Below are 14,092 nucleotides of genomic sequence, written 5' to 3' on the forward strand. Positions count from 1 at the left end.
AATTTCTCTTCTATTCCATCTTTTCAAGCTCAAGATCATACTATATTTTGAATTTATATAAGGCCTATACATAAATCAACTTAAGTTTAAAGAAAATAAAAGCATCGTGGATATAATAAATAATAAACTCTACTCTAATCAACACATGCATATTAATTCATCACATATTCATAATAGTTACTTAGCTACACATAGAGGTGTTGAAACTCATAACAAACACAATAAATATCACAAATATTTTATTATATTAATGTTTTCACAATTACAAACACAAGATACTATGGGCTCTAAAAATTTGTGCCCCCGCCTCTCCACTTTCAGGAGAGTTTTAACGGTGTTATGAGTCAAATTTTTAGAAGGTAGTTTGAATTTGAGTTTAAGATAAAGCACTACCTAGAGATTTTATCATCATTTCGTGAGAACTTTATAATCTGGTTTAATGTTTCCAATTAATTACCCCTCTTGACGGCGAGAGAGAACTTTGGATTAAGGCTAATTATTATGTAGAAACAAAGTACCTAGCATATAGTAGCAACATGTAAAATTTTTTGGAATTTTAAAATTAGTTATTGTATACTTAAAGCTGATGGTGTATGAAATAATGACAAACCCAAACAATATCATATGATTATGTTGTCTCATACCATCATGTTCCTTAGTCTACTTAATCAGAGGAGATGGTCAACCCAACATGACCAAAGGATCTTTGTTAGCAGTCATTAGTTGGTTTGTCCAGTAGTACCTTGTAGACTTAGGAAAGATGTTTCTTTTAGGAGACAAATTTTAGCCAACCTTAGCTAACAGAAAGCTTTATATCTTAACGAGTGCATACTATATATGATTCTTTACTCAATGAGCTTTTAACCATTGTGAAACATGTAGGCTTTGACCGTATTCATGATATAGTTGTGCTATTTTGTAGCAAAATTGCCCATTCAAAGGGCATGTGTCACATCCCTGCTAGCGAGAAGTTGTTTGAGAATAAATCGTGGTGAAAAATTTAACATGGCATTTACACTTTATGAGTTAAAGTTATTCTTGCATTTAGTATCTTTAACAAAAATTTGGGGAGGATGGATAATTTTCTCTTTAAGTTTTGAATAAATTTTACTTGAATATTTGGATTTGTAAAATTTTGAGTTTTCATATTTTTAATTAAAATTTAACTCAAAAATAGTTTACACCTGAAATTTAGGGGAATCTTTGAAAATAATTTTCTCGTGCAACATTTTCATGCTTTATATTTATATGTAGTGCATTTTGTCAGAGCAAATGTGAGTTTCTTTTAATATTAAATTTTTAGTATTTACATGAATTTTTGTCCTTGGCATCTATATGTGTAATATTTCAATTTTAAATTCTAAAAGCAATGTCTTATGTCCGCTTGTATGTATGTTGTGACTCTGGTGGCATTCTATGTCGACAAATTTTGTTTCATAAAGCATATATTTTAGCATTTTAGATAATTCTTTGTCTTCTATTGTATAATCTTTTTCATAGCAATTGGGTTTATCTTGAAAATTTTTTGCTCTTCAATCTCTCTCCTTTAATCAATTGTGAGCTGAAGGTGTTGAAAATTTATCATTCTCTTTCTCCTTCGCATTTATCACTTCATACTCTTACTCCATATCAAAATTTGTAAAGAAATTTAAATTTTAAGTTCATTGGAGTTGAACTGAATCTACAACACTGATGCAACTATTTTTTTAATGGGTTTCAATGATGTTGAGATAGCATTTCCCCCTGTATGGAATGCCTTGTGGATAACATGTTGCCATATATTTCTAAGCTTTTCTTCTGGTACTGGTTTCTGAAGAAATTTTTCAGCACCAAGTGGCAAGTACACTTCATCACAGTGTTCAAGCAACGAACTTCTGAAATAACTATACTTGGAATGTCCTTAACCATTCTCAAGGAACTTAAAGCTGGCACGACCATTGATAGCAGGAACTTCCACAGTAGCAATATGGTTATTGTTTCAATAACTATTCAAAGCCTTTAAAGTCATGTTAATGATTCAGTAACCTATTCTAACAAGAAAATCATGCAAAAAAGAATACTTTGCAGATAACAATTAGAATCAACAAAGGAAACAAAAGCAAAATTCTATTTACCCAATTTGTTGTTAGAACAATTATAGGCTTTCTTTGGAACTGTATTCATATTGCTTCTTAAAGCTGTTTTTTATAAATTTTTGTACTTGAAAGTTGCTTTAAACTATCCTAAACATCATACACATCACATACATAAGACTCAAACTTAAGACTTCTTGGTTGGTAGTCAGCACACAACCAACAGACCAATATGAGCTGTGTAGTTATTGTCATTTTAGTTGTCATGCATAAACATAAGCATAAGTGCAGTGAAAGAAAAGGAAATGTAATGGTGTAAGAAATACTAAATGCAGCCCACCTTGATCTATTGGCCATGAATCAAGAGATTTTGAGTTTGAAGCTTATATGATGTGTACGTTTTTGCGTTTAATTCGCTCAAAGTCCAAAATAAAAAATATAACATATACTATGAATTTAATTTTCCTATATTTCTTGAAAGTATGTGTCATTTTAATTTTATTATATTGTATGAAGGAGCATTTTTCAACAACCAAAAATTCACCAAAAATGTAAAAATGCTAATATTGGTCTCTTTAAACTGCTAACATTGGTTTTAAGTCTAGATTAAAAAATTGAGAAAAAATTTATTAAAACTACTAATATTTATACTACAAAATTGTTTTAAGAAGCAATAAAAAATGACCTCCCAAACAAAGCCTAAATTTTCAATTGCCTTAAAATATTAATTATTTCATATTTTTCATCCACATAACAGTCTATTATAAATTCAAAATTATTGACTTCTAATATTCATATATTGTATATGCCTAAGACATTAATTCTTCTATCATGCATGGCTTACTATAAAGTACAAAGTCCTCTATTTGAATTATTTTTAACATATTATATTTCAAAACATAAATCAATAAGTTCTTACAACATCAATTACATATACACATCATCCATTATATTCACATGTCTAAATAATCTTAATTAAAAAATGTACACAAATTTTTATAAAAAAAAATTCACACATTTCTAAAGATAATTTTATATATCATGAAATATATACATGCAAGAAAATATTTTTTTTTTCTTTGTAAAATGAATCAAAATAAACTAAAATAGGTTAACTAATTTAGTTATTAATATTTAAATTATTACAAATTTAGTACTACATATAAATAATAAAATTAATTATATATAAATATACAAATAAATTTAATTTAAAACAAACATATTTATATAAAAAAATTCATAAAGTATATGCATTCAACAAAATAGTCTTTTTTCTTTGTAAATTTAATCGAACATAGAAAAACTTAATTATTATAATTAATATCTAACTAATTAAACCAACCAAATCTAACATTGAAAAAAATTAACTCTAAAAATAAATGTAGATCTACCATTAAAAAAATTTAAGAAATTTTTTGTTCTAAAAAAAATCAAATTATGGCTCTATTAAAAAAATATAAAAAAACATGAATTTATAGTCAGAGGACCTATGGATTTAACATGATTCTTAAAAAATATAGATTTACAAAATAAAATGCTGATCCAACTACAAAATTATAGATTAAAGCTTAAAAAATACATTTAACATTAAATATGAGAAATCAACAAGTATGGAGAGCACGCATGGTGGCATTAGGTTCCCTTTAGCCTAATACACCTTTCCTAGTTGATCCAGCCTTGGGTCAACTTGGGTTAGGAATTAGGCTAACCCAAAGTGCCCAAAACCATTTTGGGTTAGGAATTAGGCCTCACCAAGACTAACCAACACTTCCATTAGATAACCCTAAACCAAAGGCACCTACCCTAGTCAGCCCAGCTCTTGGGCTGACTTGGATCAACCTCTAAGCTAGCCCAAAGCCTAAAAAATCATTTTGACTTGACCATTACTCATACCAGACTAATTCAGATCCAATTGGCACTTGCATTGGGTTCCCCTAGACCCAATGCATCTTCTACACCAAGCCCAGCCCATGACCTAACCTGGTTCTGACCCAAATGAACCCAAATGTATCCAAAACTTGGTCAACCCGAGCCATGTTGGGGTATTCAGCCACCCCTTGGCCAATTCAATCCATGGTCGGATTCACCATGAGCCTACCTACCTCCCCTATCAAGCCTAAGCCATGGCTTTACCTGGGTTGAGCCCAAATCAACCCAAACCTGGGGTCAACTCAATCCATTTCCATGAACTAGATCTCACCATACCCAATTGATCCCATGGATCGACTTACAAGACCTTTGTGGGTCTCCAAAAGGATTCTACATGTGAGGTACATAATGTAAAGGGTACGATCGCACTATCCCGTAGGACAAAACAGTCATAGGCCTTTATGCTCTATGCAAGCAGGCTAATGGAAGAGCAGATGAGATCACATATATGATTAACCATGAAGGATAAAGGTTTTCACCCACACACCTCGATGGGTAATAATATATATATGACATAATCAAAGTCATGAGATTTTTCCCATTCGATACATTATCTCGAATGAGATTTATTTGATGTGAGGATTGATTCCCCACGGGCACAAGCCCCCGTGGTTAATTATATCTTAGGTTTTGACCTAAGAAAACTCTCGATTAAGGACATTGTATTATTCCCTTCTTAATTTGGTGCGTAGAGAATGTTCCTAAGTTCTATTCTGAATAGGGTAAACTCTTCTCTTTATCTTTAACAATAATTAGATTTTTCAAGTGTATGAAAATTTTGACCAAAAATTTGAGTTTAGAAGATCGAAGATTGAATTTATTATCCTAGGAGAAATGACATATCCAGAATTTATCAGAAGTGAAAAGAGAAATACTGAGGGATATACAATCTGGGCTTATGCTTTCTTGAAGCGAGTTGCTAGCTAACATCTTAAATACAATCAATCATCCTATATATGCAAAATAAGGAGGTTCTATCTTAAGGAGTTATAATATCTAAAAATTACAGGTAATGATGGTGAAACAGAAGCAGTTATTGGTGGGGTTATTCACGTGAAGTAGTGGAACCGAAAATAATAAGAATGAAGTTATGTATACAGAGCAGAGAAGGAATGCAGAACTTTCTATAGTTGGAATCGGTAGTATATAGCAGAGCATTTCTGCACAGTGGAAAGTCTCCAATCAGCGGCACAGTGGCTAAAGGATTGTAGCATAATTTGATAGTGTTTCCTTTAGCAGAGTTCGGCACTGTTAGCTCGAGAAAATTCTGTGAAATACAAATTTAGGTAAGTAAACTTGAAATTAATTGTAGCAAGATTTGCTAAGATTTGGATGTAATTAAATTGGAACAATGTGATAAATTGTAGTTGAAATAAGTGTGCTAACAAATTTATTATGAAAACAGTGAAGGAAGATTAAAAGATCAGGCTGGAGAAGGAAGAAGAAACTTTAGGAAAAATGAAATAAAGGTAAGTAATTTTGGAATATACTTAGAGTGGATTTTCAATTAGTAGTAAAAATTCTTAAAGATGTTGTATCTTATGATATCTTTGATTAATTTGGTCATATGAAAAGAGAAATCTTCGAAGTGACTTACAATCGTAAAAGAATTCAAAATAGAGAATTGGAGGAGATCACTCACCAAGGAAGTAAGTAATGCATTCATATTCAAATAGAATGACTTCCAATTATAATCATGAAGGTTAATTTTGAACACATTAAAGTGAAATGTCCTTAAACTAGTTTAATGTATAGAAATGATATTTCATTCAAGTTTCCAAGTATGAATGACCAGTTACATAATTTCCTTAGGTAAGTGTAAAATAAGATTTTGTATATTACTCTAAATGTTGTCCTAATTGATACTGTTTTGAAAATATATCAATTTTCTTGCATATGATATGCATTTTTTTTAATTGTGTACATATTAGAACAAAAATGATTATGAAACATGTAACAATTTATGTATGACTTACGCATACTAAAGAGTTTAGTGAATATCAATTTAAAAGTAAAGTTTGGCTATAAAATGATATATGACTTACAAGTGTAGTTGGGACAAAAATGTTTTCAAACATGAGACTACATTGTAAGTGAGGCAAAATGGACCCCAAAGAAATGAGACATGCATAGCAGGTAGGGCAAAAAGGACCCCTAAAGAGACAAAAGAGACCTCTATATAATTCAATGACGATAATGTCATGTTTATCTGAGCTTCATTGAATATGTTTATGAAAGAGTAGTCAAATCTTTTAATGAGTAAAATTGATATTCAGTATTCATTTAAGAGAAAATAAAGATTAATGTTAGATGAGATTTTTATAAAATTTTCTCTAGTAATTTAACTTTTATTTATGTTTTTAATGATCTGAATTTTTTATCATACAAGTTAAATTTTTTTTTTAAGTTGCATAACTTTTTGATTCTCATAGCTCACTAGTATTTTCTTACTGGTTATTATTACAGGAAAGAGAAATAAGAAGATCATAGCATATTAAATTGTCAAGTATTCTATATGTTATATTATATTATGTTAATTTTTATCTTTGTTTGAAACCTAAACTTGAGATAGGTAAACTTCTTAGTGATGTATTACTTTGAATTTTTGTAATGGCTCTGTAAGTATTTTATGTTAAAATTTAAAGTTATTAGCTGCATCCGTTTGATGAGATGTATGAGAACTAATTTGTTATATGTTTTATAAAGATTATTAAATATTCAAAAGTATCGTCTGATTAACTAATGAAAGGTCTATATTAGTAATACTCCTTGTATTGTTAAGGAGTAGTATAGGGTGTTTGGAGAAGGATTTTGATTAAAGTATGTAAATGTATCTACATATCGCCTTGTATGGTGCATGAAATGAATGCATAAATAAAAAATATTTTTATTCATTTATTTAGAACATACATATAACCTAGGGTCTGCAAAAAAGTAAGGTGACCAGGCTCCACCTCAACAAACTTAGTTTCTACACCTATAAGACATGTAAATTTAAATGTATTTGCTTATCATCTTCTAGCTATAAATTTTTTTATATGATTCTAAAAAGGAATATCATCCAAAAGAGAGGGAATTATCTTTTGGAACCCTATATATGTATCTAAGCAAATACTTTTAAATGTATACAATTCTTGACATCTTACATTTACATTTGACTCTTTGCACATACATGTGCACCTAAGTACATTTTACTTTCGAGCCTCCTTTTACAAGCATCTTAGATACATTATATCATGGCATTTTCACTTGAGCAATAATGATATGATGCATGTATGTAGACAGGGTGCACTATGAAGCAAGGTGTATAAAGATGCATGCATAAAATTCATAATACATAAAATAAATAAACACACCAAGAATACCCTCCAAATAAGGTACCCGCATCACAGCAAAACACACCAACAGCCTAGCCTAAGGCTAGAGTTAGTGATCCAAGCAAATAAATCTAAGTGGGTGTAGCAGGCTATATAGTTTGGGTATGTCCTATATAGGGTAATTTAGTTAAAGTTTTTTTTTTTTTTTTTTTTTTTTTTTTTTTTTTTTTTTAATTTGTTGAAGGTCAAAGGAAATCTTTAATTCAAGTTTAAATATTAATGTCTTAGAGTTGATTTTAAAAGTTTATTTTTTAGTGTTTAGTTATTACTACCTTTGTTGCTCATCGGGGCCATGAGGTTTATTTCACCCTCCTTGTGGCTAACTTAATAGACTTGTATGCCCGGGTTACCCAATAGTAACTAATTTAGTTAATTTAATTGGTTGAAGATTAAGAGTTGATTAATTGGTTTATAGTTTGATTGAATTTTAGATCAATTATTATATTGTGAGTCGTGTTGAACTTTTAGTTTATCTTTTATTTTGTTCACTTTGATTATTAATTGATTATCAATTTTATTTTTTAATGATTTTAATCCAAATCTAGGTTATTAATTTTTTTCTATCCAATTTTGAGTGTACTTTGAATTAGGTGTGCGACTTAATTATAGGGAGTTTAATGAATTAGAACTTAAGTTTCACAGTCTTTCATTTTAGCATATTTTGGATCTAGATTTGTTCTTTATCATTTTTATTTATTTTATAACTCTTGAATTAAATTTTACTTTTTTAGTGAATTTTATTTGGTTAATATTCAATTAATGGTTGATTAATATATTAATTAGATTTAGTTCAAGTTTATGTTCAAATTTCATCTTTTAGTGATTAGGTATATTAGTTATGATTTGATTAATCAAAGTGAAGTAGTTTTATTTATTTGGTTTGGATTATCACTGATTTTGTTGGAGTATTAAATTATTGATTGATTATGATTATGATTAGATTAATGATGCATACTAATCCTAGGATGGGATGTCACTAAATTTTTTATGTTTAGTATTTCTCTCTTAAATGGTACATGCATCCTAAGTCTATGTTCTCTAAGACTCGTCCTTAAATGTCAATGATGTTGTATAGGATGAAACATATTGTTATTAACTCTTTAGACATTCTCGCATGTTTAAATGAGTTTTGGATTCTATAATAAATAAAAGCAATCTAGAAAAAGAAACTACTACAAGGACCTAAGGGTAGGGGATCGTACTACTATAAAGGCTCATAAGAGCTTATAAGTTTTAAGAGAACTTACAGCACCGGGGGCTATGACCCGGTGGTTCTACCTGTAGCACACCATCGGAATGAATGGAGACGACTAATACTCGTATTTATAGGCTCCTTCATCTATTGCTCCAAAAGCTCCAAATATACCTCACAAATAATGCGAAGAGAGAAGTAGGTGTCAGAATTTCATGTATTTTAATATTTAAATTCATATGCATATGAAATTCAAGATATTATATGAGAATAAGTATGTCCATAAACATGGTTTGAGAAACTAAAAGGCATACAATCATCTCAATTGTAATTAGAATTCAAAAAACACAATGAGATGATCACTAACAAAACTTATTATAAAAAAAAGGCTTATGTATATTCAACACATGGCTACTAAAACACAAAAAAGATAGTATATGTTAGAGGTTAATATATCTTGATTTTTTTTTAATTGATGTGCAAATGAAATTTGTGATGATATTTGAGTATAACTATGCATATAAACTACGTACGAAGGATTAAATGGCATCCCCTCTATGTTACACTATTCTGAAGTTTATAAAATCATCAAGTGATTTTAAAATGTTTGTGATCATATCAATCTCAATGTATTTAATTACATGCCTAAATCAGATAAAATACGCATAGAGATTCATATCTATTTGAAGACCCAAAACAACACCAATACATAAAGACATGCCGATGAATATAGTTAATTAACTTAAAAAGTCTCTAATCTTCAATGAATACATTTGCATAATAGTTTCCTAATCTTCATCCATCACTATTTTTATTTCAACTAAAATTTCAAAACCAGCATATATGACGATCGAAGCAACTAAACATATAAATAGGCACAAACAATCTCAAGAATATGCACAATCATTTGCAAAAGGAAAGGGAATTTATATAGCCTCAAATATAGTTAAGCAAAACAAAAGATTGATATGCAAACATATCTTTCGAGTAAGATTTTACAAGAGGTGAAAAATCTGCACATATATACACAACAAATAGTACATAGTATTTCCAGCAAAATATTAGTTCGCCACAAAAGTCTACATGAACGAAGATCATAACCCATTACAATTAATCTCATTTAGATTAAATAAATCTTCATTGAAAATGTTCATACATTGCTAGTTCAAACAATTAATTAGAGACTATGATGCACCGACACTCCGCTTAAGTATGCAGTGTCGGACAAGTGTCGGGCACGGACACGCGTCGGACACGGCACGAACACGTGTCCGACATGGCATTGGAGTGTCGCAATTTAAAAAATTAAAATTAAAATCGGACACGCGTGTCGGACAAGATAATGATGAATAATTTCGATTTTTAGTCCACTCTAAACAAGATAAATCTAATAGCAAGTTGCAGTATTTTATCCTTTTTTATTATTTAAATTTAACAAGACAACTACGAAATTTTTTTGTCTTCAAGCAGGATAAGTCTAACGAAAATTTCAAGATATTGCTTTCAAGTTTATCATGAACAATATTGGATTCTTATTCAAGCTCAATCAGGATGAATTTAAGAGAAATTATTGCGTGTGCGAACTCTAATTTAAACAATTCAATACATAAAATTTTCTTTAGATAACTAATTCTGAATACTATTTTGAGCATTAAAAGATTTTTTAAAATAAAACATTTTTTATTAAAGAAAATTCAGAGCCATAAAATTTTGAAAGAGGAAGATAAGTATAAGTATTTTTTAACTTGGCGAAACTCATAGTAATTCAGTAAATTAGATGAAACTATACTTGACATAAAAGAGGAATTAATTTTTAAGTCAGAACTCAGAACAAGTAATTATATCAATCATACTCGAACATAATGGAATTTTACACTTCACAATATGAGGAATATATCATTAAAATTTACTTCCACTGCCGAAACGCGTGCCGCGTGCGTCACTACCGGATCGCAGATTGGGTCGGGTCAACCCGGCTGGGTCAGATCCGGGTTGAAATGTCCGACCCGTTTGCAAAAATGGGTCGGGTTCGGGTTGAGCCGTTTAGATCCGGGTCGGGTCGGGTTCGACCCGAACCCGACGGGTTGACCCGAATTGACACCCCTATCTATACACATATAGGAGGCATTGTAGATATTTACATAAATCCACACAGAAATTTCATATTAAATAATAAGCAAATGGTCTAATAAACTAGTAGGTAAGAGCTCCACCTGGATGAGTTCTCAAGTACGGTTTGAAGCTCCCATCATCCTTTTTGCTGACCTTGACCCGAAGCATATGCTGGAAGATGTTGAAGGCCTATTTAGCTTGAGGAAAAGAGCTCCGTTGAAGCATCTCCTTGTGCTAAACGAATCTTATATTCAGTGACCACCAATTACCAGTTTTATCCTCAAGTAAAGCTCATGGATATGTAATCCTCTCAGTTGGGTATAGATGAGACAAGCAGCAAGTGGTTGAGGTGGCTGTTGACCGCATTTTTGTATGAGGTCATTAAGGATCCATCCAGATCCCAGATCAATCCAGACCTCAAATCAATCCTGACACCAATTCAAACCTCATCTCAATTCAATCCAACCCTTAATCAAAATCCAGACTTCAGTCCTGTTCAGAATCCAGACTTCAGCCTATATCATACCTTTGATCTAACATCAATCCTATCCAATCAATTATGATCATTTAAATGATCATGAAGGATTTAGATAATTCAAATCCAATCAATCAAGCTCAAAATCCAGACCAAATCCAAAAATCTAGACTCAAAACCTAAGTCTAAGGGCCTTGTCCTAAAGGCCTTTTCTAGGGATTTTTCAAACACTTCAAAACCCTATCAAATGACCTCTGATTCAGGGTCTGTCAGTTGCATACTGATGGAACATGTCTTTGGAGGCAACCCTCCAAATTTGATCTCATTCTGAGGTCTTTAACCCCAGAAACTTAATCAAAATCCAAAGGCTGTAAAACCTTCAAATATTTACAGCCCATGCCACTGGACTTGCCATTAAGAAGATTATGATCCTAGAGCTTTCTCCAAAGCCTCTAGTCACCTCCAGACCCTTGATTATGATTCATTGAACATTAAACTGTATTTTTCTATAGCGGTAGAATTTTATCTGGAGTTTCAAAGTTCAACATCAAAGGAAGTTAAGGGTTGGAAATTCAAGTTGGATTGGTTTCAAAATTGAGACTTATTTCTAGAGATCAAAGGAAAAAGGGTAGGGAGTGTTTTGAAATTTTGAATTACTTCAGATAACACTCCAACCCTATCCTAAGTATTTGGGCTCTCGGAATTAGATTGAAAGTGATTTAGGTTAGGTGATCATTTTATTAGAAAATTGGGATTTAGATTCCCGGAGGTTTGAGATCTTATAGCCCGAACTAGCCTCAGAACCTAAATTCTAAATTGGGTACTAAAAAGTGACCTGAACCACTAGCTAATGTAGTGTAATCTGGACATTTACCCCCGGCCTGGATTGGGGAGCCAGCTAACCACCTAATCGATTTTAAAAATAAATGAATCCTGGTCTTTTATGAAAGAGTGATAGGGATGTTATTTAAGAAAAAGTTTGAAAGTTGGGGCCAACATCTAGATCAGAATCCCTAATTGGCCCCTAAGACTTTTATGTTGGGTGTTTGATGCTTAAGCTAACAAATGCGATTAAAGATTAGACTCATTTAATTTGTTACTAAATGCAATGCAATGCTGATTGACTCGATTGAATGCTTGAAATTTGAATGAAAGGATTTTGAAAATGAGAAACTCCCGGCGGTCCCGGGCTTTCTTACTCTTAAAATGTTAGAATTCTATGTTGGCTCTTAAAATTTTTAATTTGATTTAAGTAGAAAAGTTTTTAATGAGTCCTTAAGAGCTACGATCGGGTTCCAGGCTAAATCAAAAATCGACATGCAAGAATCGCCAAAAAACTACAAAAAGCAGGCAATCCTATACGCGCAATCAACATCAACATTAATCAATCAATTAAATTAATATTCAAATTGAAAGTCCATAGGCAAGTGCCTTGCTTATTACAACCAGGGTCTGCTTGAAAGTAAGTGGCCGGGCACCACTGACAACAACTCGGGTTCTAAAACCTAGGACTCAAGTGACTTTGAGATTTGGGATTCTTCTCGTCATCACATATTCTTCTTGTCTTCTCACGAATATACTTGATTCGTCGGTTCTGGATATCCAAATTAAAGAAACTCCCCCTTGAATGGGTGTTATCTTTCCTCTTGGAATATTTGAAGAGCATCCAAACTTTGATCTTCCAAATGGACACAAAAACTCTCCCCTTTAGGGTTAGGGATGTCTTCTTCCTCTTTGGAATTCAAGTTGGGATCTTAAACATCCCAACTCAAGTCATTTAAAATACAATTCAAATTTAAATATCAAATTACATTAAGCAAAATTGAAAAAGTCTAGACTCGATCCTGCAGGATTATCTAATAATCAACAGTATATAAATAATCTCAAGCAGTTAATATTCAATATCAAGCAGTTGATATATTTTGAATTTTAAATGCTCAACAGCAGTGCAAGTTAAATAAATAAACAGACATTCAATCAATTCTAAGCTACAACCAGCAATGCAGTGAAAGCTCGAAAACCCGGCACAGTCATAGCACAGCAGAAAGTAAACATCGCCCTAAGCCTAAAACTAGAGTTGGTTGTCCTATCAAACCATCTAAAGTGTGTGAGGTAGGCCGTGTGTTTGGATATGTCCTAAGAAGGGAAATTGTTAAAGTTGTTCGAAGTTCTGGTGGTTGAAAAGGTAAGGAAGATTTAAATTTGAAGTTTAAGTTATTAATGATTTTGAAATTGATTTTAAGGTTGATTAATGATTTCTGAATTTTTTAGAGTGATTTTGAGTTTTTAGGAATTTTCTGGATATTTCTAATCACTTACTCAAGGGGACGCAAAATTTACTTTTCAATTATGAGTGCTTTTTAGAAATTTAATATTTATATTAAAATACTAGATCTTAATACGATCAATTAGAAGGTAGTAAGCATGAAATCGGATTTTTTCTACAATTAGTTATGAAGGTTTGAAGTTTTTGAACTAATTTTAACCTATATTTGGACCAAAAAGGTTGACTTTTTTGACTTTGAGCTGATTTTTGAAAGGTTTGAAATTTTTAATAAATACTAGATCTTGATTTTGAGTTGAATGCAAGTGAGTTTGGTCAATTTGGAGTTTTTCTTGACTTAGTTATGATTTTCAAAGTTTGAAGTATTTATGGAATTTATTTAATATTTTTTATATTAGAAGGGTTTTCTTGATTTTGCTCCAAATGAATTCCAAACCTCCTTGAAATCAACTCCAAAGGTCAGGAATGACCCATAAAGAAGATTATCATCAAGTTTTTGGGAATTTTTTGGAATTTTTAATTATTATTTAATTATTTTATTTTAATTAAATATTGGTTTTCAATAAATAAATAAATTAAATTAATTAAGGTTTTGATTTGATGTTTGATCAAGGGAGATTTATATTTTCCCGCCCACAACATGAATTTAAG

The 14,092-nt window shown here is 31.2% G+C and overlaps 1 long non-coding RNA gene across 2 annotated transcripts; it reads right to left on the minus strand.

The window, feature by feature from the left end:
• Positions 1 to 4,790: 4,790 nt before the first annotated feature.
• Positions 4,791 to 10,272, minus strand: LOC110098191. 2 transcript variants are annotated; one of them, XR_002303316.2, is made up of 2 exons: positions 8,657 to 10,272; positions 4,791 to 5,268 (listed from the first exon to the last, which is right to left on the minus strand). It is a non-coding gene; the product is annotated as an uncharacterized LOC110098191 (long non-coding RNA). The 2 variants fall into 2 exon arrangements; XR_002303315.2 differs by having other exon boundaries at positions 8,626 to 10,272.
• Positions 10,273 to 14,092: the final 3,820 nt, after the last annotated feature.

The sequence above is a fragment of the Dendrobium catenatum genome, unplaced genomic scaffold, assembly GCF_001605985.2.
Source record: "Dendrobium catenatum unplaced genomic scaffold, ASM160598v2 fragScaff_scaffold_1592, whole genome shotgun sequence".
Lineage (NCBI taxonomy): Eukaryota > Viridiplantae > Streptophyta > Magnoliopsida > Asparagales > Orchidaceae > Dendrobium > Dendrobium catenatum.